The following is a 26,230-nucleotide window of genomic DNA, read 5'->3' on the forward strand; positions in this document are numbered from 1 at the left end:
CACCCTCCCGGCATCAGGGACATCCTGTCTTGTGTTGGTGTTTTGTGTGGCCTGTGACTTGGCATGGCCTTGCTTGGGGCATGGGACATGGAGGCGCTAGTGGCATGTGTGTGTTTTTGGAGTGTGGTTGTGTCCGGTGCTGGCTTTGGGGGGGTTGCGTGCATGATTGGTATTTGGGTTGTATATGGCATTCCCCCCATGTGAGGTGAGTTGTTTGTGTACTCACCAGGCTCTCGGACTCCTTCTAGTCCATCTACTATCAACGGCGGCAGCGTGGCCATCACCTTCTCCTCCCAGGGATGGTAGTGTACCGGTCTGCGGGGCGGCCCTCCTCCAGTGATGTTGGCCTGGTTGTGCTCGTCCGTCATTTTGCGGCGGACCGTCCTCCGCAGATCGTACCACCTGGATTGGCACTCATGCCTGGTCCTTCTGGTGGCCCCAACAGCATTCACGGAATTGACTATCCTCTCCCACATGGCAGTTTTTTCTGATGTGCTGGTCCGTCTGACCAATGTTCCAAAGAGCTGTGGCTCGACTCTGATGATTTCGTCGACAAGGGACTCCAGCTCGTCCTTTGTGAACTTTGCATTCTTGTTGGTGGGCATGGTGTGGGGTGTGGGTGTGGATGGTTGTGGGGTGGAAGTGTGGATGGGTGTGGGTGTGGATGGTTGTGGGTGTGTAGGTGTGTGTGTGTGAATGTGATGAGGGTGTGTTTGTGATGGTGGTTGTGTGAAGGAGTGCAAGTGTAAGGTGTATTGATGGTTGAAGTATGGTGCAGTGCGTTGTCTCTGGGGTCTGGCAGCAGTGGATCTGTTGCAAAGGATCATGGTTTGTGTGTGTTGGGCTTTTTTATTGGTCCATTTGTGGGTGTGGCTGTGTTTGAACTTTGGGTGGGTGTGTTATAAGGAGTGGTAGTGGTTTGGGCCTCTGTTTCTCTGTTTGTCAGTTGCAGGTCAGTGTATAGGATGTATTTGGCCTTGTTGGATATGTTTTGTGGAGTTGTGTGCCTCGGATTGACTGTCCTTGTGTTTTTTTGGTTAGTTCTGGTTCATTAGGAGTGTTTTTTGCCTCTGTACGGTGCGTACAAGGGCCATGTTGTTGTACAGTGCAGTCCTTTGCTATGGCTTAGTACGACTCGTACATGCCCGATGTTGGGTGAGGGTGCTGGTGTGTGGGCCTGGGGTAGGGTGCGTACGAACACGGGCAGGATGTTGGTCCGCACCGTCCATAGGTGGTGGAGTTTCGCACGGTACATACAAGGGGGGCTGGGTGTAGGGTCCGTATATACACGGGTGGGGGTACGGTCCGTACATACACGGGTGGGGTGGGTGTACAGTCCGTACATACACTGGTGGGGTGGGGGTACGGTCCGTATATACACTGGTGGGGTGGGGGTACGATCCGTACATACACTGGTGGGGTGGGGGTACGCTCCATTCATACACAGGTGGGGGTATGGTCTGTACATACACGGGTGGGGGTACGGTCCGTACATACACTGGTGGGGTGGGGGTACGGTCCGTACATACACTGGTGGGGTGGGGGTACGGTCCGTACATACACTGGTAGGGTGGGGGTACGCTCCATTCATACACGGGTGGGGGTACGGTCCGTACATACACTGGTGGGGGTACGGTCCGTACATACACTGGTGGGGTGGGGGTACGGTCCGTACATACACGGGTGGGGGTACAGTCCGTAAATACACGGGTGGGGAGTTGGTACGCTGCATGCATACACGGGTGGGGGTACGGTCCGTACATACACCGGTGGGGTGGGGGTACGGTCCGTACATACACGGGTGGGGAGTTGGTACGCTGCATGCATACACGGGTGGGGGTACGGTCCGTACATACACGGGTGGGGGTACGGTCCGTACATACACTGGTGGGGTGGGGGTACGGTCTGTACATAGACTGGTGGGGTGTTGGTATGCTCCCGTTCATACACGGGTGGGGGTACGGTCCGTACATACACGGGTGGGGTGGGGGTACGGTCCGTACATACACGGGTGGGGGTACGGTCCGTACATACACGGGTGGGGAGTTGGTACGCTGTATGCATACACGGGTGGGGTATGGTCTGTACATACACGGGTGGGGTGGGGGTACGGTCCGTACATACACTGGTGGGTTGTTGGTACGCTCCATTCATACACAGGTGGGGGTACGGTCCGTACATACACGAGTGGGGTGGGGGTACGGTACGTACATACACTGGTGGGGTGGAGGTACAGTCCGTACTTACACGGGTGGGGTGTTGGTACGCTCCATTCATACACTGGTGGGGGTACGGTCCATACATACACTGGTGGGGTGGGGGTACGGTCTGTACGTACACGGTGGGGGTACGGTCCGTACATACACTGGTGGGGTGGGGGTACTGTCCGTACATACACTGGTGGGGTGTTGGTACGCTCCATTCATACACGGGTGGGGGTACGGTCCGTACATACACGGGTGGGGTGGGGGTACGGTCCGTACATACACGGGTGGGGTGGGGGTACGGTCTGTACATACACGGGTGGGGTGTTGGTACGCTCCATTCATACACGGGTGGGGGTACGGTCCGTACATACACTGGTGGGGTGTTGGTATGCTCCATTCATACACGGGTGGGGGTACGGTCCGTGCATACACGGGTGGGGGTATGGCCCTACATACACTGGTGGGGTGGGGGTACTGTCCGTACATACACGGGTGGGGGTACGGTCCGTACATACACTGGTGGGGTGGGGGTACGGTCCGTACATACACTGGTGGGGTGTTGGTATGCTCCATTCATACACGGGTGGGGGTACGGTCCATACATACACGGGTGGGGTGGGGGTAGGGTCCGTACATACACGGGTGGGGTGGGGGTACGGTCCGTACATACACTGGTGGGGTGTGGGTACGCTCCATGCATACATGGGTGGGGGTACGCTCCATGCATACACTGGTGGGGGTTCGGCGCTTACATCCGCGGCCGGGGGGCATTTTGCGCGTACATGCGGGGTCTGTGGTGGGGTGTTCGGCGCGTATGCGGGCACGTGTCTCCATGCTTGCTATGGGAGTTCGGTCCGTACGGTGTTTTTTCCATACAGTTGTGAAATCGAAAGGACGGGAGTGATCGTACTTGCGCGGTCGGACTTCATTTTTCCGACTCGTACGGTAAATCGTCCGGGGATGTGTCGGACACAATTTCCGACCCGAGGACGTGTGGGAAACTTTTCCGGATGTGATTCGTATGGAGTTTTTCCCATGCGAATCGTACTTGGCAGTTTGTACACTTCTTGTACGATTCGGATAGAAAAAAGTCCAGATTCAATTCGGACGGGGGAAATTTTTCCAGGATCCGAATCGGCACCAAAATGTTTAAAACGCACCAAAATCTGTATGAAACACTCAATATTGTATGTCTTCCCTTGTTGAATTTCAGCATTTTATAAATGTTAGATTATTTAACAGATCCAATAATTATCAGATGAGTTTAATTAAACCATACGCGCATTTCGGTCCTGTGAGCTAGCAGGGGTTTACACACAGCAAGGAATTTAACAAACAACTGGTAGTCAAGCCCTTAATTACTGTTATACAGCTGTTTGCTAAATTGGATACATTTAAAATGTTTTTTGTAATATTTAATTAACAAACAATTGAATAAACCTTGCATATGACCAAAGTTGAATAAAACCAAATTATTTTTTATAATTTCATGCTTTTTGTTGATTCTATCTAGACCAGGAGATTGGTAATGTCATTCGGCAGTGGCAGCCTATGTAGGATGGTTCTAGGGCAATTTGTCAAGGTCCTTGCATTTATTATAGCTCTGTCTAGATGCAGCTCAAGGAATAAAACACAGATTTGAGGGACAGATGTCAAACATAGTGAAGGTGCTGAAGAAGGTTCAAGACAATATACTGAGACGGCCTTAATGGGATATCCTTCATGTCTGCTTATAAAATGGGTGCTAGGTAGCAGGGAATAAATAGCACTGGAAGCTGGAATGAAGGAAACTTCAAAAACACCCTTTGAGAGGGAAAAACAAAAGGAGGATTTTTAGTAGCCAATCTGATTGAAACATTATTTTATCCATACTGAATTAATATACCTAGGTCCTTTATTATCAATATTTCACCCAACTCAACTCAGCAAGCCACCTTGCTGTGCTGTACTTCATGAAAGGGAGAGGGCAGGTATGCACCATATTTAACATTATACACCACATTCCTGCTCTCTGCCTGTGCTGGTGCACAAACTGCTGCCTAGTGCCAATGCAGGCACCCTTGCACCATGGTGCAAGGGTGCTTGCATTGTAGGCAGGATTGTTTTGTACAGGAAGGGACACCTTCCTACATCAAAACAATCCTCAGAGGCATTTCCCTCTTTCTAATTGTGCTGTAGAATGCTGCACACTTATAAAGAGGAAACAATAAAGAGAAATACAGATATTTTTCTTTATTGCACCTCTGGTGGGCCACCTTACAATTCTGATGCATTCCCAGGATCATGCACGGTCCTGAAGAAAAAGCCTGGGGGACGGCTTTTGAAACATTTTGACCACGTAGGAGGTAACTCATAATAGTAAACCCCCTACATCTCCACATTTTTAACGTTTCCAGCTAGGGAAGTGAATATAGTCTATTTTTTCCACTAGCCAGGCAACTTCAGACTTTGCACCAATAATTTTTTCTGACCCTACCACTCCTATCTTTGCACTACACATAGGTGCCGATTACGATCCGGTAAAAAAATTCCCCGTACGACTCGTATCCGGTCTTTTTACCGTACGAATCGTACAAGTGCCGTACAAACTGCCAATTACGATTCGCATGGGAAAAAGTCCATACGAATCGCATTGGGAAATATTCCCCACACGTCCTCGGGTCGGAAAATGTGTTCGACACGTCCACGGACGATTTACCGTACAAATGTGAAAAGTGAAGTCCGACCGCGGAATTACGATCCATCCCGTGCGTCCGATGTTACAACCGTATGGAAAAAACACCGTCCGCACCAAACTCCCATAGCAACCATGGAGACATGTGCCCGCATACGCGCCGACCCCCCAGCCCCCGTATGTATGCGCCGACCCCCCAGCCCCTGTACGTATGCGCCGACCCCCCCAGCCCCCGTACGTTCGAGTTGTACCCCCGTGTATGTACACCCGTGTACGTGTCGAACCCCCCGTGTATGTACACCCGTGTACGTGTCGAACCCCCCCGTGTACGTGTCGAACCCCCCGTGTATGTACACCTGTGTACGTGTCGAACCCCCCGTGTATGTACACCCGTGTACGTGTCAAACCCCCCCGTTTATGTACACCCGTGCACGTGTCGAACCCCCCCGTGTATGTACACCCGTGTACGTTCGAGTCGTACCCCCACCCGTGTATGTACGGTGCGTACCCCCAGCGCGTACATACACGGGTGGGGGTACGACTCGAACATACACGGGTGTACATACACGGGGGGGTCGACACGTACACGGGTGTACATACACGGGTGGGGGTACGACTCGAACGTACACGGGTGTACATACACGGGGGGTATGACTCGAACGTACGGGGGCTGGGGGGGTACGACTCAGACGTACGGGGGCTGGGGGGGTCGGCGCGTACATATGGGGGCTGGGGGGGTCGGCACATACATACGGGGGCTGGGGGGGTCGGTGCGTACATACGGGGGCTGGGGGGGGTCGGCGAGTACATACGGGGGCTGGGGGGGTCAGCGCATACGTACGGGGGCGGGGGGGTACGGCGCGTACCGGGCCACCTACTCTGGTCGTTTCGCGACGTACTTCGCTTTTCCGGCACTTTTTGGGTGCCGTGAAAATATTGCCGTCCGGACTGCTGTCGGTTCGAATCGTGGTTCCTGGGTCGTGAAACGCTGCCTGAAAGCATCCCGACGTCACGTCGCAGCATTCCCGGATCACATTCGTATGTATATTTTCGTCGGTCGGTGTTTTTTACTATTCGTACATAAATTGTGTTTTCGTGCGAATCGTAATTCCATGTTTGTAAAGTTTTACGACCGGGTACGAGTCAGACGGAGAAAACGCTCCGACCGACGGTTCGTACCCGGTTTTTACCGGATCGTAATCGGCACCATAGTTTTTCACGTTAATAAGTGCTCCCACATCTCTGTAGGTAGCAGCACGCCCCGCCCCGTAGAGGGACGGGAAGACCCCTATGATGAAGCATGAAACAAAGGAATTCTTAGTATGTGAGGGGTATTTTAAAAACACATAGTGTCTCCCAGGACAATTTTGTGGGTTACACACTATTATCCCACCACATTCATGAGATTTTCAATACAATGAAGGATATATTGATAAGTGGTAGAATCTCTTTGTTTAATTATAGTCTGGATAAGAGGACGGTTCTACTCTTATACCTCTTCACTCCCCCCCCTTTTGTTTTTTTTTGTTTTTTGCATTCCCAGGTCTGCCAGTGTTGATAAATCTGGGAACGTGTCAGAATGCATGAGTGGATGTGTGGGAGCACTCATGCTCTACACATGACATGTCTCTCTGACACAAGGCAGCAATTTGTGTTGTCATTCATTGCTCTAGATTTATCAAGCCTTGCAGGGCCATATAAGGTGGCCTTGCGTGGCTTGATAAATCTCATTTAGGTTTTATATCATCATTGCATGGCTCGAGAATGATGAAAAACCTTGATAAATATGGCCCCTGGTATCCAAAACATTCAGCAGCACTACAGGAAGAAAAATGCCAACAAACGTAATACTTTCTAAGTGCCAGTCTGTGTGTAACCCTGCAGAGTGTGAAATCAAATAATAGATATATTGTTCTGACCTCAGACAAAATTAAAGCATCTGATCTATACGAATGGTGGGAGGGCATGGGAATGAAGAGGCTAAGCCTTGAGAAGATTGTAAAGGTTGGGATATTACATTGCAGTAACCATTAGTAAGAAAAGGGCCTGATTATTTAAATACTTAGTGCATTTTTAGGCTTCAGAATGCTTAAAAAAATCCATGCAATAGTGCACAGTATGAACCATTGAATTGAGCTGCTATTACGGAGACTGCAATTGGTCAGTATAATTGGTTAACACGGAGAGGGCCATATAGATATAATGCATAAGAGGTTGAAGTCATTTATGTCCTATGTAGCAAGAGCACCGGAAAAGGACTGACCAAGAGTTACGGGTTAGGTTTGGAAACCATTTAGGTCTTTATTCAGGCTGGAGTACACCATTAATATGCTGTAACAGGTATGGAAGAAAGCCACCTAACTCTGAAGAAGAGATGGAAACTATTGATCCACGGATTAAACCAGACATAGAAAAAAAGCTCTACAGTAACCACAAGAGTACAGGAGATTGAACAACTCATCATGGAACTGATAGGCACATTTGTGTTGAACAACACAAAGTTCAAGAGACTAGCCCAGTACCTCTAGTATGCTATAATTTAATTGTTTAGGAAGATGAAGAATGATATGTCAACACCAGTAGAGTCGTGTTTCTATCAACATCACATGTTTGAGGATTATGGGACATTATCCAACCACACATTGTTGCTGATCCAAAGAGGTTTGGGGAATAGAAAATAATGAAAGTGAGAGGTGGAGAATTCAGACCAGCAGAGAACATCTAGGCTAACTATCACAATGTAGTCCCTAATGGGTTATTGGGGGCCGTTAAGAACAGGGCCATCAAGAAAGGATAGTTGGGATTCTCAAGAGGCTCATTTCCTCGAAGTGTGATAAGTTATTCCCTTTATTTCGACATTCATGTGTAAGTCTCATAAAAATAGTAAAATCATGTTAAAACGCACAATAGATTGCACAAAGACCCGCCTTAATGGTACAAGTTCTATCCAAAATGTAGCTTTTGTAGTACTTAAAATTCTCTATGGGGCAGATTTATCAATGTTTTACTCAGTACAGCACAACACAGCAAGACACCCCTCTTTTCAACACACAAAGCAATGATTTTCTCTTACTGACAGTAGTGAGAAAAGTTCCAGAGACTTTCTTATTGGACAAGAAAGTGAACACAAGGGAGAAAAGGTAAAGTAAATAATTAAATTTCTTTACTGTAGTCTAAAATAGTTAATGCTAAAAATAATGGGCCAGATTTTCAATTCTTTCATGTAGACCAATGCAGCAAGCCAGCTTGCTGGATTGCAGAAAGAGAAATTGTTAGAAATGGTGTTTCTGGTTGGCTAGGGTATGCACCTAAGCCAGGCAGAACCCATCACCCTAGTCTAGGGTAAGGGAGTTACACATCCAAGATAAACCCAGCTCACCCCCTTGGTTGCTTGACAAAGCAGTCAGGCTTATCCCAGAAGCAATTTGCAAAGCGTTTGCACAACACACACACGACCAGGCACACCACAAAAGAGACACCGCTCAAGGTTATATAAAAGTATCCTTTGGATTACACATAAAACACAAAGATAACAATCAGATGAATCACTTGGCCAACTAGCCAATAGTTATGACATCACATAGATCATAAATCACTTTTCCAACCAGGCAACTGTCATAACATTACAGGTAGAGCACTAAAGTAAACACTTATAAGTTGCACATGTCATAAAAACATTATGGGAGGCTCCGTTCCCGGGCAAATCATGCCATCCAAAGTATTTCAGGATATAAAAGTGCAGTATTTAGCTGGAGAGCGTAGATAAGTCAAACATAAATCAAACACCAAAGGTCACAATTAGCATATAGGGTGCAGCTTTCCTGCCCTCTTACAACACTTCATATGAGTTCCCAAGTACATTTAAATCCTAACTGCTGGGCCTACCATGCCAGCCCAGTGAATGTGAGGACAAACAATATGTCCCCAACAACAGGGCATAACTCCAGCCAAAATCATAAGTCAGTGCAACTGCGCTCTTTCCACAGACTACACGGTACTTAGGCACCTGGTGCCAGGCATAGAGGCCCCTGCATGGCTCTTAACAGAAATATGCTAGTTCCGCTGGTGCTTGAAAAGTACCTTGGTGAATTTAAATCGCAGCCCCTCCAGACAAGAAAGGCAGCCACAATCGTGGCCTCCTGGCGCCCCCTCAGGTATGTACCATGGGTAAGGGGAGTGCGCACACACTGCAGAGTTAAGTGGGAGGCCTTGTTTGAGCTTCCCAGTGCTGGGGTCGGCCAAGGCCTAGCACAATCACAGAAGTGCCCCCAGAGCTGAGATGTGAGCACATCCTCACTCCAAACGAAGCTGGGGAGATCCAGCATGGCCTCATGAGCCCTCTCCCTTTTGCAGAGGGGGACAGAGGCACGGTGAGCTGGTGTAGCTGGGGCTGCAGGACCTCTGCGTCTTCTGTGGGCATGTCTGGGTGGTGACAGGAATCTCGAGTTACTGTGTTGGTTTCTAAGCAATGCCAGCCGTGCCAGCGCTGGGTGAATCCTCTCTGCCCATGTCCCATGTAGTGCTAACCACATGCTTCCTATAGGCAAAGAGCTCTCCAAACTCTGTAGATGGTGAAGCACAGTGCTGGTGTCTCCAGAGACATTGGGACAATGACAAGCACTCCCCCTGCACTGAGCTGACAAAAAATACAGAGCCCCTGACACGTTTTAAAATAAATGGGGTGAAGAAAAGTCCAGTCCTTCCCCTGCAGGTTTCCTTTGAGATCCAGCAAGGATCTTTTCATTAAGTCTTTGATCTCCCTGAGACTTACAACAGGAGGCAAGCACACATCAGCCCTTGGAGATTCTTCACAAACATTATACCAAAGCAGGGCAAAAGAGTCAGTCCTTTTCCTCCACCATAGACAAAAAGAGCAACTGCAGGCCAACCTACCCTCATACAGAAAAGGCAGTGCTCCTTACACAGTTCTTCTGCTCTTCTTTTTGCCAGGGCCCTCTTGTTTCTTGAAGTAATCTAAAGTCCTGGAGTTTAAGGTCTCATACCTATACACCATTTTGTCATTATTCTCTTTGTGGCAAAGGTCACTGAGCCCAGTCCAAACCAGTCCTGTCCTCCCTGGTCCAGCATGACCACAGGAGGTAGAGACAGCATTGAGCAAAGGAAACATAGCCTATTCAGGTGCAAGCAAAACACTTCCCAACACTCTAAATTCAGACCAGGTTCATTCAGCCAACCGATGAGTCACCCCATCAAAGCAGGAAACACCCCAACTACCCTTGCGACTTTGTAGAGTAAATGCACATCCCCAGCTTCTGTCACTCCAAAACCAGACACTGAAAACACAAACAGTCAGAGGCACACAGAATGGTAAAGTAAGAAAATGCCCACTTTATAAAAGTGCCATTTTCAAACACACAATTTAAAAAACACAATTACCAGAAGGTGCGTTCATAAATTCTGAGTTCAGTGAGCCTAAACTCAATTTTTCTATCTTGTCCCAATTGAAAGCTACATATGTAAAAGGTTACAGTGCAGCTCCAATGACTTCCTATGGGACAGACAGCCTTTCAACAGTGAAAAACAAAATACACAGTATTTCACTATCAGGACATGTAACACACACCCAAAAACAACAGTTGATGGACAGAATGCAGAACGATGTCATACATTCACCCCAGTACAGAGATCTGGGCCTAAATCCATTGTTTTTTTGCTCACCATGCCATTCCAGTTTGAACCCAGCCATATGCAAATCAGCCTTGACCCTGTGCCTCATGGGAACAGTCCAGCTCGAACTGCCAAGCCAATTCCTCCCTGGACTGGAACCAAGCATCCTAGGACCGGTTTCGGGGTTTCACCCCTCTTCTGCCAGCATAGCTTAATTCCAGTGGCAAGGAGAGCACGGGACTCACGTCTAAGCATACCCGTCCCACTCGGGGTGACAAATGCAAAAACAACAGTTGATGGACAGAATGCAGAACAATGTCATACATTCACCCCAGTACAGAGATCTGGGCCTAAATCCATAGTTTTTTTGCTCACCATGCCATTCCAGTTTGAACCCAGCCATATGCATATCAGTCTTGACCCTGTGCCTCATGGGAAAAGTCCAGCCCGAACTGCCTAGCCAGGTCCTCCGTGGACTGGAACCAAGCATCCTAGGACCGGTTGTAACACACATCAACACATGCCCTACCTTTCACATACACTGCACCCTGTCCAAGGAGGCATCTTGGGGCTACCTGAGGGGTGCCCAACATGTAGGAAAAAAGAAGGTTTGGGTCTGGCAAGTGGGTGCACTTGCCAGGCCAACATGGCAGTTAACAACTGCACATGCAGGCACTGCAGTGGCAGGTCTGAAACACATTTCTAGGGCTACTCATGTGGGTTGCACAACCATTGCTGAAAGCCCACTAGTAGCATTTTACGACCAGGGCTTGGCACATTCAGTGCACTTTACTAGGGACTTATCAGTAAATCAAATATGCCAATCGTGGATAACCAATCATAGTCACAATTCACTTGGAGAGAATATGCACTTTAGCACTGATCAGCAGTGGTAAAGTGCCTAGAATCCTATAGCCAATGAAAACATGGTCAGAAAAATAGGAAGCACAAGGCAAAAATTTGGGGCTAAACCTGAAAAACTGACAGGTCTAACAGGAAACGATAGGAATGTGCCGTATTTACCATTATATGATCCATTCCAGTCATGTCCTAGAACTGGCGTATTTTTGTCTGCCTAGAGCCAATGCAGGCACACTTACATCATGGTGCAAGGGTGCCTGCATTGTAGGTAGGACTGATTGTGTGCAGGAAGGGACACCTTCCTGGACAAAAACAATCCTAAGAGACATTTTCCTCTAAGTGTGCTGCATTATGCAGCACACTTAGAAGGAGGAAACAATCAGGAGAAATAAAGATATGTCCCCTGGTTAAGCCTCACCTGGAGAGGCATAGCATTTTGACTCATTCCCAGGTCTACTACTAATGGTAAATCTGAGAATATGCCAAAATCCATGGGAGCATGCGTGAGAACGCCCACGCTTCACCCATGGAACGCCTGCCTGACACAGAGTAACGCAAGGAAGCTATCTGCCTTGCCTTGTGTTACTCTAGATTTATCAAGCCATACAGGGACATGCAAGATGGCCTTGCGGTGCTTGATTAATCTCACTGAGATTTTGTGTTTTCCTTGTGCCCCATTGCGTAGTGCAAGGGTTACGCAAAACCTTGATAAATCTGGCCCAATGTTTTTTCAGAGGCTGATATTGATAGTCAAAGGCAGCTATGGAAAATAAGACAACCATGCCTTCAGAAACATAAATCAGTACCCTAGAATCATAACAAGTAATTTGCAGGTATCAGAAATTCTCCAATTAAGAGGCCTCAGGGGCAGATGTATGAGGGCCAAAATAGCTCCTCGCAAATTGCGAGTCTTTTGGGACTCGCAATTTGCGAGGCGCTATTTTGGATTTACAACAGTGTGTAACACACTCTTAGCAATTCCCAATGGGGTCGCAAATAGAGAGGCTCATGAGTCTTAATGAGCCTCTCACAATTTGCGACCCCATCGGGAATGGCAGGCCCTCCCAGGTATGGTGGACTGCTGGGCTCAGCAGACCACCATGTCTGGGACTGCATTTCAATAAAGCAGTTTTTTTTAAAAATGCAGTCCGTTTTCCTTAAAGGAAAATGGGATGCATTTCAACAAATAAAAAAGAAAAGTTTTTTCCTGGGACCACTGCCTGCCCTTAAAAGATATTTTCCCCAGCGTTTGCAAAGGGGAAGGGGACCTCTTCCCTTTCGCGAGCCCATTACCACCCTTTTGAAGAGGATAGTAATTTGCGAGTGCCTTGCACCCGCAATTGCGGACACAAAACATTCTTACATAGGATTGCGCTCGCTATTAGGAAGTGAATGCCCCTTCCTAATAGCGAATTGCAAAACCCTATTTTGCGAGTCGCAAAAAATAGCGACTCGCAAAATAGGGTGTGTACATTCCCCATGATGTTTTTGCATGTGTAAACGGATTCGCAAACCTGTTTGCGCATGCAAAAATGGTTGTACATCCGGCCCTCAGTTCTCAGTTGTCCACGTGTAGGATGTTTTGTGACGTTGATAACAGAGGGAAAGTCGAACATCCAGAAGGTCGGTACAGACTTCTTGCCACTATCAATTTTTGGGTGCTTTTTGGTGGGTTTTCAACTTGGTATCTTTTTTCAATGCTGTGTGTGAACTGAAGGATGTCCCTGTGCCTTGGAAACAGGTGGTTACAATACGAGCACCCAGGCAAACATTTTAAAAGTGGCCAAATTAAACAAACAAGCCCCAACTTGGTGCTTACCTGGAAAAAAATTGCAGTCATACCATGTGGTTTCCGTGGACTGCCTGCTGTTTAAGGTAATGTGTTAAATAGAAGGAGGCTTCTTCAAATGTTTCACAAGTAGTTTAATACGATTAAGAACCACCAGCATACAGCTCGATACTCGCTCAGTGTTCGCCCTCAACTGTCTTCACCACGGCATCACCATGGAGACTGGAACACTTGGAGCGAGCACTAAATACATCATGACACAGAGAGTACACGAGAATATAACACATCCCCTATACACAACAATGCAAGAAATCAAACAACAAAGGAACACGAAGAAAGAAAGGGAAACAAGACAAAATAAAATCTATTAAAAAGCATTTAAATGAAAATCATGAAACCTTGCAGGAGTACAATGTGATCTTAGAGGAAACCTCCCAAACTGGACATGACCAGGATCTGGTGGAGGTGGGGTATTAAAAGAATTGCCAAAACTTGGAAAAGGAGAAAAACTAGGCAGTGGGAAATGTGTAGCATCGCTTGGACTTGGAACAGAAGAGGAACCAGGCCCAGTGAATTCTACAAGTCTAGACATGTTCCACTTACAGCCATTTTGCATCGTAACAACATTCTTATGAATTGAAGAGATCATGAAAGGACCCATAAATTCCGAAACACCTTTTTTTGTGAATCTGGATTTCTTAACCAAAACCAATGTTCCACAGTTTAAACTTAACAGCATTCCTGGAATCAAAACGGTTTTTGTACTCTTTTTGATAAGAGTGAATCCTGGTATCCACCTCCTTCCCATCCAAAGGGATTATATTTTGAGAAGGAAGCCAACAAGGATTCAACTTAGACCGGGCATGCCTGCCACGCAAAAGTAAGAAAGGTGAGTTACACATGATGTGATTAACTGTGGTACGGTGAGCCCACCAAGTATCACGTAAAACATCTTTAAGAGGGGTTTTCGTATTTAAAGCTGTTTGTACACAACCTTTGACCACACGGTTCATACGCTCCGCAAGACCATTGGCCTGAGGAGAGTACAGAGCTCTCTTGAGATGAATAATGCCAAGATCATTCAAAAATTCACCCATGTCAGAAGAAACAAATTGCACCCCATTGTCTGTAATGAGATATTTGGGAATGCCCTCACAGGCAAATTCATCCTTCAAAAAATCAAGGATAACTCTAGTGTTAACATTGCTCACACACCTGGTTAGAAGTATAATCTACCAAAAGAATGACAAATCTTTCAGATGGCGCAAGTAAATCAAAGGGGCCCATCAATTCTAAACCCAATTTAATCCACGGTTGATTGGGAAGCTCAACCGGAGACAAAGGAGCATTATTCACAACTTTAGATTTATCATTGGATGAACATTGATGGCAATCTTTTACCACCATCTCCAATTGATGATCCATATTCGTCCACCAATATCTTTCACAAAGTCGTGTTTTAGTGAGACTCCTCCCAAGGTGTCCCTCATGAGCAAGATTTATCAGTTTAGATCTCAATTTTAGAGGAGGAATAAATTTACCACCACGCATAAGACCATCATGCAGAATGGTTAATTCATTTCTGATAGACCAAAAAGGTACAAGGTCCTGTTCAACATCTTTGCAACGGGCAGGCCATCCCTTAATGATAAAATCCTTGATAATTAGGAATAAGGGATCATGGGATATAGCATCTGCCCATTCTTCATGGGAAACAGAGGATTCCCTAACCCAAGAGACACTGAGAGGCTCAACATCAGCATAATCATCATGTACCTGTATAGGTAGTCTGGAGAGACAATCATCAGTCACATTTGAAGACCCAGGCAGATACTGTACTTGGAAGTTGAATTCTTCCAGACCCTCACTCCAACGCTTCAGCCTGGGAGTTAATCTGTCACTTTCCATGCAAGAGAAAACCTGCACAAGAGGACGGTGGTCAGATCTTACAACAAAAGGAATTCCCCAGAGATAAAATTTGAAATGCTTAATTGCCCAAACTATCGCAAGCGCCTCCCTCTCAATACAAGAATATAGTTGCTCAGCTTTTTTTAAAGCACGTGACGCAAAAGCAACATCTTTATCTACACCATCATCAACTTGGGACAGTACTGCACCCAAACCAGACAAACTCGCATCAGTGGTAAGTATCGTTTTTCTCCTGGTATCAAAATGGCCAAGACTGGGTAGTTGACTGATGGATTGTTTGACAATTCCAAAAGCGACATCACATGCTTCATTCCACTCAAATTGAGTACCTTTCTTAAGTAGATTCTTGATAGGTTCAACAACTGATGCGAATCCCTTTAGAAACTTAGCATAAAATTCAGCTAATCCAAGTAAAGATCTAACTTGTTCCTTGTCATTGGGAGTTGGAGCCTCAATGTTACTTTTAGCCAATTCAAGCTTAGGTTGAATGCCTTCTCCAGAAATTACATGCCCAAGATATGTAACTGAAGATACACCAATTTTGCACTTCTGTTTGTTAACCGTGAGGCCCTTGCTAGCTAACCTCTCCAGAACCATTCTCAATATTGTGTCTTGTTCATTGTCGTCTTTACCATAAAGAAGAATATCATCCTGAAAAAAAATGACGTTCGGCATATCACCAATGACCAACTTGATGATGCGTTGAAAACATGCCGCAGCTGATGCCAACCCAAAGGGCATCCTGACAAATCTGAATGTTCTTAATGCCGTTACGAAAGATGTCAGATGCCTAGAATCATGATGAAGAGGTACTTGGTGGTACGCCGAAGACAAGTCAAGGACAGAATTTCTTTTAGCACCATTAAGCATAGTTATAGACTCATTAATATTGGGAAGAGGTTGGCGGTCCATCCATATCCATTTGTTTAAATCTCTGAGGTCCACACACATGCGAATGCTTTTCCCACCATCTTTGGGGGCCAAAACTACTGGGGCCAACCATTCCGATGATTCAATTTCCTCTATTACATTCAAACCAATTAACCTATCCTGTTTGGAACTTTCCGGACCTTGTGCACACACGGTACTGCATTATGCTTCAGGATAATGTGATGTTCAAAATCCCTTAATAGTCCCAATGTATCCGTGAAAACTTGGGGAAACTCATTGAAAAACCTGCTGGAGTTAGATTTATGATCAATGAGCATGCCTTGATCAGAAGCCTTGAGAGCACTGGGATTCAAGATTATACCTAAATCTCTCTGGTGCCTCCAACCTAAGAGGTTATCCCCCCTTTTTGCCACATACATTTTTCCAATGGTTTTCCGACCTTTGAAATGTATTCTCATGACCGTGTAACCAGACACATTAATTCGAGACCCCCATAGCTGACTGGGTTAATATCAGGAGCAAGTAAGATGATATCAGGAAAAGTTTTGTTCCAAACCTCATTTCCAATCATCGTGAAAGGAGAACCTGAATCTGCTAATACAACAAAACCTTTGCCACTAATATCAATATTACATTCAGGCATAGATATGGGATCAGCATCGACAATACCATCACTTCTTACATTAGAAATAACCATTCTCGGGGTTGTTGATACAGGTTCAACATTTTCAAGACAGTGAATTTTGCCAGAAGATCTACAAACCCTGGCATAATGACCTTTTATGCCACATTTTAAACAGGTGGCAGATTTTGCAAAACAATTAGGAAAATTTGAGGCATGGTTAGGACTCCCACATCGATAACATTTGATTTTGCTACGCTCAATGTGGAATTTTGTCTTAGGAGTCTGAGTAACTTTGCAAATATTGTCTTCCACAACAGTTTGTTGAACATTTGTGGCGATTTCGTGGATGCTGCTAGGGGTAGGAGTGAGTCTGTGGAGGTTTTGTGTTCCTTCATTTCTTTTACCCATCCTGATGTATTTTCCATACCTTCCACAATAGAAATAGCTTCTCGTAAAGATGGGTTTTAGGACAGAAGTTTTTCTTGGACCCTAGGACTGTTTGTACATCTGACTAACTGATCGCGGATTAATGATTCAGTTAGGTCTCCAAATTCACAAGTTCGAGCTAAAGTTTTTAAGGACGCTACATAGTTTCCAACCTTCTCCTTTGGTTCTTGTATTCGCATGAAAAATTTATGGCGTTCCAGCACAACATTTATACAAGGCCCAAAGTAGTTTTCAAGCATTTTCATAGACATTTCAAATATGTCCGACGGTTCGCCAGACCCATCACCAATAGGAAGTTCATCAATACTGTCATAAATATTTCGGCCCTCAACACCCAAATTATGTAGAAGAATGGCTTGTTTTCTTACTGCTGAAATTCTTTCTCCACCAATTGCCACAAGATAAGAGTTAAAAAGAGTGCTCCATCGCTTCCAAGGAAGTAATGGCTCACCTTTTTCACAGAGGAACGCTGGAGATTGGCTCATCGAGGTCGAAGACATGCTTAAAAGGAAGGACAGGATTAAAAAGAAGTTTAAATGTGTTACAATTTAGTAAAAAAATAAATCAAATAAAAAGAAATTATGTCATTAATTGTTGTGGCCGTTAAGAAAATGATGATTTTTCCTTCGTTGTAGAGAGCCCTGGTTATAACCAAGGTTACGAGACAAACAAATATGGAGGCACGTCAACGTGGACACAACATGCTGATGTGCAACGTTGGTTTCCGGGTATTACATAGAACGTGTTGGCCGCGAGGACACGCATGCGGGAAAAGGCGCGAGAGCAGAGTCTGCGCGAGGAAGGCGATCAGCCATTAGCCACTGGTAGGTCCCAATATCAAATAATAAGTATTTCCAATAGTCGCGCAAGCAAGCAGCGATCATATAATTTGGCACATCGATTGGCGAAACACGGCAATTGCTTGCATGCGAGGAGAAACAATTCCTTTCTTGTTCCTTCTAGGCAGTCACTCTGAACCTAACGGCAAAGTTAGTCAAAAGAGTGACGCTCCACTCCCGCCGCGTATATAAAAGACAAATCACTCACAATGAAAGTAGAAACAGAAGATCCAAACGCTTTAGCCTCTGTCGCCATGAAAATCTTCTAAAAGTAGACTCCACATAAGTCGCAACAAACTCTCCGTGGGTTCGAATAAGGTTGGTGGTGCTTTAACTTCCCGTCGTCGCCAGTGTTAAATATAAGGAGGCTTCTTCAAATGTTTCACAAGTAGTTTAATATGATTAAGCACCACCAGCATACAGCTCGATACTCGCTCAGTGTTCGCCCTCAACTGTCTTCACCACGGCATCACCATGGAGACAGGAACGCTTGGAGCGAGCATTAAATACATCATGACACAGAGAGTACACGAGAATATAACATAATGCAAGAAGCTCAACAAGGTTGTTTCTTTGCTAATTGGCTGTCTTTTTTCTATAAGGCATTATAGTAATCAAGAGTGTCCATATTCGGTATGTTTAAGTGTCTCTCCCCTAAGCAATATCACAGTTTTGCAAGTTTTGGTTGCCAGCTACTTACAGCTGGCAAATCAGTATTTCATCATATATTAACTAATTATAAATTTGGAAAAAACAAAATAGTGAAGTTTAGGAAAGTCTGACTCAGAGACTGATTGTTTGGAGATAGATTCAATATTCTTTTTCAGAAGGTGCCTGGATGAAATTACTCTTTTCGAGAGACCAATATACCTTATATAGGTTAACTGTAGGAGTGAGGGTAAATAGGATGTACCTCCATTCTAAGGTTAAACAGGGATTTGAGTTGGTCTCACATCTGTTCATTATCTATACAAGTGTCTTTTTTCCTTATTTGTAGCTCACCATTTTCATCCTCTACAGCTGGGCTCAGGTTGTGTTTACGCAAATGATCTTTTATTGCCTGGCCATACAAATGCGGCACTTTGAAGAATGCTGAACGCCCTTGCTAAATATACAAGACAGACCCAATCGTAAATTAATATTGTATGGGCTCGCAGAACGACCTACCCAATTAGACAGGTCAGAATATGTGACCCTCTATGATTGGCTGCAATCGCAGGGATGGTGGCCTGCAAGCGCCGGCCGACCACCATCCTAGGACTGTATTCTGATACAGAAACCTTTTTTGAAAAAGCAGCCTTTGCTCCATACAGGCACCAATGCTGATTTTAAATAAAATAACAAGATCAAAGTTGTTTATAACGTTTGCAAAAATATAGAGGGACATTCACTAGGAGCTATCACTGACTTAACAGCACTTTATCGCAGCCAAAGTTGCGATAAATGTATTGCCCCATTCACAAGCTGGTGTTAACAGCCCACAGCACCAGTTTACCCGCAATAACAGCCGCAAAAAACATCGCCACAGAAGACCCCCGCAACTATCGCTAATGAGATGCAGAGTAGGTGTCCAAATCGGCGACAACACCACTTCGCAACATTCACAACGACCAGCTAGAATTTAGACAAGAACATAAAACAGGCGATACGGCGCGTTAGCAGAAGGAAAATAACACCTGCTCTGACCTGGTGCAAAGTCGGACCACAACCTGCACCAAAAAAGGGAGCCCAGCCCACAGCCACATCGGAAGGGCAACAGATGCCATGGGGCCACTGGACATGTGGCCCAGAAACCCAAGAGGGCCACAACACCCACCGCCACCACCCCACCACCCCAGGACCCCAACACCCACCCAGAACCCCCCTCCGGACCATCACAGACAGCGGGCCCCCAGGAAATGCACCAGCCTCATAGACCCAACAACTGACAATCTCATTGCCCACTGCAGGCACAAAAGGACAACCATCCTACGCATCCTGACCAACAACGCCCAACAGGCCAAAAGCAACAACACAGCGAACAACCAACAACCCACCCCACACAAAGCTGCTGGCTGTGCTGCACCTGTTGGCCCCTGGTACCCCCAACCAACACCCACCAGAGGTGGAGGAGTCTCACAGCCAGCCACATCCAAGTCGCTCACACCTGTCCTGGTCATCACCTTCAGCCTGGTACCCCAGTCCCTATACATCCAACACAATGTGCAGGATCCGCTGGAGACCAAGCAAGGACCATACACCATAGCTGGATGCATGCACGTGTTGGGGGCAATCCACAGCACACATGTCATACCTGTGCCCCCTGATGACACAGCACACAATCACAGCAACACAAAGCACACATCTCACATCAATGTGAAGGCAACATCCGAACACCGTGGAACCATCACCAATGTCGCCTCCAAATACCCAGCCACTGTGCATGGCCCCTTCATCCTCTGACAGTCCAGCAGCAACCTGTGTTCCCAGGATGGCACCAAGGGAAATGCACAGCCCTTGGCAAGTTCCAAATGAACACCCCACTCACCTCAACTCCACAACCATGCAACTCACAACCCTGGCAATGTACACGTCGCAAAATCACAACCAAGATGCAAAACAACATGCCCACCCACCAGACACGACAGAACAACTCACAATGGCAACCTGGGCAAGCCGTGAACATGAGCCATCAATGGCATGGCACCTCAGCCACACACTAGCCCAATGTGGGGAGATGTGGCAACCAGGCATGTATGAAGGTTGCAGGAGAACCATGATTGGTAAAGTACACAATGCCAAGAGTGGCAGAGATGTGCTGGACAGACCGCAGTATGCCGAACACACCCATATCCATGGCGACACACACCTCTGGTGTATTGAGTGTAGTGGACAGTGGATGCAACCATGTCACCCCAGCCAGTGGGGGAGTTTGCAGGAAAGTTGCCTGTTACGTCCCCCCCGTAAGCGTGAGCGGAGTGGGATGGCCCGGAGTGCGCCAGGCCAGCGTAGGGATGTGAATAAAAATCACGTGGCCCTGGATGTGGTCCTCTTCCAGAAAGCCCAATGTCTCTGCCAGGACAGTGCCTCTCACCACGCCACAAGGCCGACACCGTCCTCCTGAGTGGAGTTGCCTGTGATCCTGTGGGCATGCCGTAATCGGGCCCGCTGGACCCCAAACCTGTCAGGCCCGCCCCTGCGCAGCCATGCCACACTAATCACTTTCCGACACCAGCGTGTGTCAAGGAGGGCCCACCACGTGTCCGCGCAAGTTCCAAGCCCAAGGCCCGCGACCTTGACAACCTCTCAGACCATCACGGCCTCCACGATACAGGCCCGCTTTACTCCTTTCTCGTTGACGTACTCAACTGCCGACTCCGGACTACACCAAGGTCAAGTAGGTCACACATTTGGAACTGGGTCTTGATTATGATGGAGCGGGTAGTACAAAAATGTTGTATACCTCCCCCATATACCAATTGAATAATCTATTAATTATAATATTACTAAATGAGTTTGCATGAATGTTAAACCAACATTATTAATAACCAAATTACACGTGGGAGTGCATATTGCATGGCTAAATAACCTAATGACTAAAATTTGTACGCATACTAACAGTAGTATATGTAATACATAGAATATTGCATGATATATGTTGCTTTTGTAATGTCTTTGTAATGTTGCTCGAGAGGAGGACCAAAAGGGTGAATATAATTTCTGTAAATGTCGCTATACACTAGATAAATACAAGCACATAGAGGGTTTAGTAAGGGATTAACATTCGAATTATTATTTCTATGCATTAATTACTCTTTTGTGTTTGTTTCGCTTAAGTTGGCGTTTGGGCCTAAATCCCAAGATGGCCGCTGACGCGACATGACGAAGTGGCCACTGTCCCACGAGGCGCAGAGCGAACCGCGCATGAGCGACAAAGACGCCTACGGCCTCTTCATGACCCATATCCCACTGTACCAAGACAAGGCCACGGTGGGACGACAGCCAAGTGACAAGACAATGAACATTCTAAAAAAAAAAACAGTACGTACTGAACTTGTGACCTCACCCCTCAAACTGTGCTAAACCTCATCGGAAGATCTCAATCGACCAATCACGGCCGTACGAAATTATCAAAATGTAACTTTTACTGTGATTTTATTATAAAAGTACATGGTAGAATAGAGAGGGACCTACCTACTGACCGACGGCTAACTATTGACTGGCAATCGCTCATTCCGATGACCACGACGACAACGGTGACGCTACGCGAACTCTACTACTTAGGGTGACTGCTGCATTTTCTCAATCCTAGATGGTCCGGACGCTGCCCAATTTCCTGATAACGGTGAACTTTTCTTAAATTCTATGGGCACTGACCGATGCTTGCACGTCTCTAGTCATTACCGATCCTTTGAGACTGTAGCGGGTAGAGCAGAAAACTATGAACTTTGACCGATGACTTAGAGGACTCCGAATAGCCATCTTAGGTAAATATGAGGTTCTGTGCTATAATTGAACTTTGATATAAATTTCCAAATGCAAATATAACATTTCCAGAAATTTTAGATAAACAGATATTGATTAACAAGAATTGAGTTTGTGGTTTATTATGGAGGATAAGATCTGAATCTTGAAATGTGTTTTAGCTGGTTCTAGATCACCATCAACCAATCCAACTATTTGGTCCATTGACCACATGGAGGGAGTGCATTGATGTTCAGGATTGAGATCTGTAGGTGGAAGGGGTATTGATGTATATTTTGTAAATTAACTTTTCTTTCTCTATAGAGAACCGCTCATCCCTCCAACTGCGTGCAGACCGGTGAATGGTTAGTGTGAGTGTTGGTGTTATGGGCCCCACCAATGGATGCATGTGTGAATGAGTTAGTGTGACGTCAGGTCTGTGATGCGGGGAAGGATACTGGTAAGGAGGTTTTGCTTTTTCCCCGTTGCCAGGGTTTTCACGCTCCAACAATTACACCATGGCAGTGAACATTATTTAAGACAGAGTTCATGTCACTATTCTCCCTTTGATGTGGTGCCACCAAGTCTGTGCATAGCATTACAACCACACGTGTCTGTGGGGCTACGCGGACTACTGCCCTCAGCCAATGCTGCGCAAGAGTAGGTCACAGAATTGGAACTGAACATCGATTATTCAAAGGCAGAATACATATCACCGCAAGCAAGGCGAGGCGTAAGAGGATGATGCATTGCAGTCCTGAGGGAATTGGATCATCGTTATGGAGGTGATCGAACACTACCATCAACTGCCCTGGTGTCACTAACTCTGTGCACTGCGAGCCAACGACAGGTGGGTGTGGGCCACTGCTGACCACTGCCTCCGGCCCACACTGCGGCCCAGTGCGTCACAGAGTCTTGATTTAGCGATGGCGGAGTTCATATCAGTGTCCCGGCATCATCGCAACCTGCATCCCCTCTCATCACCGGTGCCACTAAGTCTGTTCCCCAACATTCATGGACACTGTCTGGTCGTACATTTGTGTCTGAGTCTCTGGACTAGGTGCTAGTTTTCATCCTCATGTAGCTGATACCGAATTGGTGGTGAAAGTGAGGCTGCCGCTGTGAATCTGGGTTCACAAACTCTGTGCTGGACAGGTCTGGGACCCCTTCTTCTGAGATATTGGATGGCCTCTGAAGCGATGACCTTAGGGTCATCGACGCCAGGTGTCACACGTCACCACTGCCAGGACCACCTCCAACTGCCAAATGCCATAGTCGAAACGATGGTCCTGACAGACTTACGGAGTTGATCACACCTGTCGTGGATGCTATCATCAGACTGATACCCTGCTAGGCACTCTAGGTGTGTCTGACTCAGTGCACCGCAAGCCATCATCCGTTACTGTTTGAGTTTTGTGCTCTGGAGAGGATATGCAGCGATGTCACCTCAAGCAGTGTGGGAGACCTGGGACGTTGATGAGGAAGATGATGCAGGTGTAACACACCCCACTGCATCTGCATCAGGAATATCTCGAAGGGACACAATCCGAGACTTTTTCTTCACATGGGCGCGCTCAGCTGTAGTGCCCAGACCTCAGTGCGCTGCAACTCACGGACTCTTCTGTTTGCTCATTGTGTGCCCTCTGGACTTGCTCAGGCTACCACCATGATGCTCCGCAGTTGTCCCTGCGATTCTGGTGTTGTCTGTTTACCTATTCATTGTGTTAACTGTTGTATTTGTTGCAGGCACCAACAACTCCCTGAGGGCTGGCTTGCACCCACCCCACACACATCCAGGAAAGGCATCACTGTACATGTGTCCCTGCCAATAAAGGGGCCGGGCGCACGTGCCCATAGCCAGTTCAACATGATATCTGCATGTGTCCCTTTGGTCTTGTTGTATGTCTGAGGGCTCAGGGCCTTACAAAATTACATTGTGCTGAGTACAGCGGATGCATGCATGTCACCGCAGGCATCGGGTTTGAGATGGACATGTAGCTTTGTCATCACCCACTCAATTTGTAAGGGGAATGGCCTGGACCATAGTACGCAGAGTCAACGTGGGTGTGTGACTGATATGTGCGGGCCCCTGGGCGTGGTTGTGTACTGTGAATGTGCATCTGCATGTGTCTTTATGGCAGTGTGGGTCTCCTTTGTAGGGTGTAGGTGGTCCCTGAAGGGTAATAGACACCAACGTATGTGATCTAGTTCACCTTCCATGGGTCCGGAGCCCACCCGCACCTGTTGGGCCACCTCCTTTTGGTGTGCTGACACATGGCATTGGGGTGCCATGTGTGGGAGGGTGGGTGGGTGAAGTGTCATGAGCCGGTTGTGCTTGTGGGTGCTTCCTGCTGTGTGGACTGTTGCAGGCTCTGTGTTCTCCTCTGAGTAGCTTGGATGCCAAGCTCCTGGCGGTGGGTTGCGTGGGTTATCCATGGGCTGTTGTAGGGTTTCGGTGTCGAAGGTGTGGTGGTCCCCTCCAGCATCACAAATGTGTTGTGGTCTGTGCTCTGCTGTAGGTGTTGTGTGCCCCTCGGCAATGTGAAGGAGAGATGCATGTTGACATTGTGTTGACATGTATGTTGGCGCATTGTACTGGTTTACATGCAGTCGTTATGACAATGTACATTGTGACTGTTTGGGAGGTGCTGGATTCTTCTGTGGGACAGTGTACATTTGGATTACATGACGGATGTGAGGTCGTACATGTACATTTCCATTTCACAGTTTCTAGCTCTGTCAGATGTAGTAGGCATGTTTCTGTGCATGTGTGTTGTCAGTTGTGTCCTCTGTTCTGCGGTGTAGGCTTTGTGCATTGTACCACGTTGTCCTCAATGTGGGTGTGCTGTTCTTGCTATGTGTGTGTGCTGCAGTGTGCCAAGGGGATAAGGGACATGATCCTGGGTAATTGTGGGTGTGCAGTGTGCTACACCTTGTTGTGCATGTGTCCCTTCGTTCCCATCTCCCCCATGTCCCCAGTCCCTGGTTGTTACACACCCTGTTGATGTTGTGTCCGTACTCCCTACTCCTTGCACTGTTTCCACACTGATGACTGTGGCCTCAGTTTCCTCCAGCTTCTCCTGTGGCACAGGACTGCCACCTCCTGTCGCCGTAGCAGCCTTCCTGTAGGCAGCAGGTTTGTACCTGGTTTAGGTTATCACATCATGCCAGCGCCTCGCGGCCTCCTCAATTGGCCTCCTCGGCACTATGACTGCATTCCAGGTGGTCTACTTGTGGGTCAGTTGCTGGTAGTGTTCTGTCACCTCCGTGACGCTGATCTGGTTTTTCTGAGGACTGCACCCCGTCTTCCTCTCCCTCTTCTCCTCGGCCATCCCCGTCCCTGTTGTTCCTTGCTGGTGGTCTGTGGAGGTTGTGGGGTTCGCGTTGGCCTCTGCGCTGGGTCAGGGTGCATCCATGTTGCTACGTGCTTTGGCTTGTTTCTGGTGTGTTGTTTCTGTGGTTTTTATGGTGCATTTTCCCACCAGATGCGTGGGATTTGCAAGCCTGTGGCTGATTTACGCTACTTTTTGTACCGCGATTGGCCTCATCGCATGAATTTTGCGTTCGCGTTTTGCATTTTGGCACCGCGGCATTGGTTTTTGCAGTGTCATTTGACGTGTTATCTGGTGACTATCGCATGCTACCGCCGCGTTGTGATTACTTGGTTGGCACGGCGTGATTTTCCAGCAATTGGCTGCGATGTTGAGAGTTGCGTTAAGCTACTCTTGCGGCAGTTATCACACGTTCTTGTGAATATACCCAATAGTTGTTTAAAATATCGATGTTTTAATTAGTGTTATGTATTTTAAAAGTATGTGGTCTATTTTTTTGTATAAGAATTTGTTTTGTTTTTTAAAATATGTGTTACATTTTTAGTAGTTATTAATTTTATCTTCC

Source organism: Triturus cristatus, chromosome 3_1 (assembly GCF_964204655.1).
Source record: "Triturus cristatus chromosome 3_1, aTriCri1.1, whole genome shotgun sequence".
NCBI classification, from domain to species: Eukaryota; Metazoa; Chordata; class Amphibia; order Caudata; family Salamandridae; genus Triturus; species Triturus cristatus.